This window comes from Panicum hallii, chromosome 7 (genome assembly GCF_002211085.1).
Source record: "Panicum hallii strain FIL2 chromosome 7, PHallii_v3.1, whole genome shotgun sequence".
NCBI lineage: Eukaryota > Viridiplantae > Streptophyta > Magnoliopsida > Poales > Poaceae > Panicum > Panicum hallii.
In genome coordinates this window covers 29,536,570-29,540,478 of record NC_038048.1, presented here as the reverse complement: position 1 = coordinate 29,540,478, position 3,909 = coordinate 29,536,570, and the positions used below count along the sequence as shown (strand labels likewise).

At 47.0% G+C, this 3,909-nt stretch overlaps 1 non-coding gene across 1 annotated transcript; it reads left to right on the top strand.

Moving 5' to 3' along the window:
• Nucleotides 1-2,460: 2,460 nt before the first annotated feature.
• On the top strand, nt 2,461-2,567 carry LOC112901800. The gene has a single exon (XR_003230378.1). It is a non-coding gene; the product is annotated as a small nucleolar RNA R71 (small nucleolar RNA).
• Nucleotides 2,568-3,909: the final 1,342 nt, after the last annotated feature.

Genomic DNA, 3,909 nt, shown 5'->3' with positions numbered 1-3,909 from the left:
GCGCTGGGAGCTCCACTGCGACAAGCTAAGCGTAGGTCTGCAGGTGATCTTGCGTCGGTTGGTGGCGATGAGATGGCAGCGGCGAGGAAGAGGCCGGCCGACCTGCATGGGGCCGGTCGTCCTGGTGCTGCACATCCCCGTGCCATGCTTTTTCCTGCATGTTCCCTGCTTGTTTTGGCGCCTTCCTGCACAAGCACTTAGGCCTAATTGCTGCACGATGGGATGTGAACGGTGCAAGGAAAGCCAACTATCCATGATGGGGTTAAATGGCCTGCACATGCATGTTCATGTGTGTTTGTCTCTCTGATTGAAGTCCTTGTCCTTTTTGCTCTTCCCTGCGGCTGCAGACTGGCCAGCGGTTGACAAGTGGGGCCGGCCAGCCTGCAAACTTACCGAAAGTTTTTGATCTTTTTTATGCAGTGCAATTGAAACGAAAGTTCAAAATTTAAACATGCACCTTGCAGAAATTTAAACATGCCATGATGTGATGAGAAATAAATTATGCAAGGAAATAAACTATCCTATATGCAAATGCACGAATGGATAACTACCATGTTACCTCATGGCGAAAGCTTGGGTTTTGAGTCCAGAGTGGGACTCTCCATAGGTTCGATTGTCATCACCGGATGGAGTTGTCGACGGTGACGACAATTTCTTTTGCCACACTTTCTTTGTGGGTTTGCTTTCTTCGATCTCTTTCTTCTCGAGCTCCAGAAATTTCTTACGCTGGATTCTTCGCTTCGCATTCAGCTGATTATGCACCTTGATCTCCTCTCAAATCCGAATACTTTCCATGAATTCGATGAGGGCTTTGATGGATGGGGTTGATGGCTTCTCCGGCTCTTTTTCAGATTTCTTCTTCCGGTTCAATGTTTTGATCTGTGAGCATTATTCGATCTCCAGTCTAGAGGCGAATCTTGCTTTCTGCCCATTAATATTGAGCTGGATTTCTCCGGCTCCTACATCAATGTGTGCATTTGCCGTACTCAAGAATGGCCTTCCCAAAATGAGAGGGCTCTTGGTTTCGACTTCCATGTCAAGGACGCTGAAATCAACGGGGATGAAAAAGTTCCGGATTTTCACCAAAATATTTTCAGCAATCCCCACGGGATAACAAACCGATTGGTCCGCTAGCTACAAGCCCATAGTAGTAGGAGCAAGCGCATGATGGTTAAGTTTGTTATAAACTACCTTTAGCATGACACTGACGCTTGCTCCCAGATCACAAAGAGCGTGTTTAAAGTGTTGAGCTCCAATGGAACATGTGATAGTGGGGCATCCTGGGTCTTTCTTCTTCTCCGAGAGAGGATCGAATACAACTGCGCTACACTCCTCCGTAAGTTGCACAACTTCAGTGGTTGGTAGAGTCTTCTTGTTTCTAAGGATATCCTTGATATACTTGGCATACGTGGGAACCCGCATAGCATCAAGAAGTGGTATATTGACATAAAGCTTCTTAATTACCTTGATGAACTTGCCGAATTGCTCGTTGGCCACAGGCCTCCTTCTCCGTTCTGGAAACGGTAAGGCGGTTGTATCGTGGTACTCTCGGGAAGCCCTTGGGACTTCCTTGGTTTCTCCCTAGGTTGCAATGGTGTTGGATTCTTCGGCCTCCTCCTGCACTTCGTCTTCAGCATCGGTAGCTCTGGCGGTTACGGTCTTCCACCGTGTACCTGCATCCTGCGGATGGGGTGGATCCTGCATGGACTTTCCGGTCAGCGTAGCCACCGCGTTCACACTTTCCTTGGGGTTCACTTCCGGCTGGCCGGGTAGCTTTCCCGAGTTATGGTTAGGGCAAGATGAGGCCAGCTGAGCTACTTGAGTTTCTATCATTTTATTGAAGCTCAACTAATTTTTAATAACAGAGTTAAAACCCTCTAGTTGTGCGGCTAAAGACTCCAAAATTTTATCATTAGCTTGAAACTTCTTGCTAATGTTATCATTAATTTGCTTTTGGCCGTACACTAGGTCTTTAACAAAGGTAGAAAATTGGTATTAAAGTTGTTACCTTGTTGTTGGCTGAAGGGGAGGTTGAGCTTGGAGTTCCAACCTTGCTGAGGACGGTAGCCTGAGTTATTGGGATTGCTGTTCCCAATGAAGTTTGCGTCCTCTTGAGTCGTCGAGCAATGGTTGCCTGAGTGCCTAGTGTCACCACATGTCTCACATGTGATCTGAGACTCCATGATCTGGTGAACCTCTTGGTGCGGAGATTCCAGCTTTTTCATGAGAAGATCCATCTTGGCTGCCAGCATATCTACACCATCAATCTGGTGTACTCCTTTAGCACGGGCTGGCTGCCTATCTCCCTTCCAACTCTGGTTGGAGGCAATCTTGTCAATGAGCGCCTTAGCTCTTGCAACATCGAGAGCGAGGAATGCACCTCCTGCTGCTGCGTCTATGTGGTCTTGCGCCCGCTGGCTCAAGCCACGGAAGAAGTTCTAAATGATCAGCCATTCTTCCATTCCGTGGTGTGGGCATGCTGCAATGTAATCCTAGAGATGTTCCCAGGCTTTTGGGTTTGTCTCATCCTAGTGTTGTTGAAAACTGGAAATCCTGTTTCGAAGGGCGTTGGTTTTGCCCACCGGAAAGTACTTGGCCAGGAATGCATTAGAACAGGCATCACATGTGGTGAATGCATCTTTGTTGGTGTAGAACCATGTCTTTGCTTTCCCATGCAGAGAGAATCGGAATAGACAAAGTCACACGTTACCCAGTGTAGTGCTTTGGGGTTGATTGTGCAGCTCACTTCCATGAAGTTCTGAAGATGAGCATTGGCATCCTCTAATGCCTTACCACAGAAAGAACTTGCTTGGACCATGTTGACAAGCCCAGTCTTCAGCTCAAAGCCTTCATTGCCTTGGTCGGTGTTCAGTCCAGTAGGGATATGGCTGCTGGACGGGGCTGAGAATTGATGGAGTGTCTTTTGAGCCATGAGTGATGAAACTGGTGTTGTCAAACTTTCACCCAAAGTGAGCCTTTTCTGAGGTGGGACAGTTCTCTGTCACACAACGCACCCAATTCTTTCTGGATTCGGGTCAAAGTTAGATGGTAGATAGAACTTTGTCATGCACTGCTCGTCATATATCACAACGACAAAGAGAGGAATGGTAAGCCTGCTAAAATTAGCGGCAATAAATCAGTAAATTTATCAAACTATTTAATGATATCTTTAGCACCAATTGCTTCCCCGGTAACGGCACCAGAAATACTTGTTGGTGTTTCTTATGCCCAAATAGAATGTGTATTCTACAAGCGCACAGAATCACTCATGTAGCACTTCACCTTGGACTATTCCAGGGTATCGTAAATTTCCATGGGGAAGCACTATGGTTTTAAAGAGTATCGAATGAATGAGTGATAAACCTTACTGGAGATATCCACCAGCTAACTTAGTGGGGGTAAGCCAGATATGATAAGATAATGGCCAAAGATGACCGTCTGGCACAGGAGACTCTAAACCTTAGAGCGATAAGCAGCTGGGAGGACAACAAGCGAGAAAGACTCCTAAAATACTTCTTTACTAAGGAGCTAACCTCACTAGACTAAACCTTGCTTCTAACTGGTTATCGGGGACCTAGAGCTTACTGCGGTGGCTAGAAGAGGAAGGACTGCAGAAAGGGGGTGAGAGGGGAGTCCAATGGAAACTTGCTATTACTGCTATGAAAACATCCGAACGTGGTGGACTAAAAGGGATGGACAGGGCTGTCACCACCTACCGCCTACCACACTGTTCCGTGGGGTGGAACACACTTCCTAGCTAAGACTAAGCGAGACACCACGTCTGCACTCGGTGTTAGGATTTCTCTTGAGGCCTTCAAGAAAAATCCCCCTCAACCTAGGGACCTTGGTGTGTGTTACAAGTGGGATCTGCTGGTCTATTTATACTACTTCCAAGTTGGTTCTTACAGC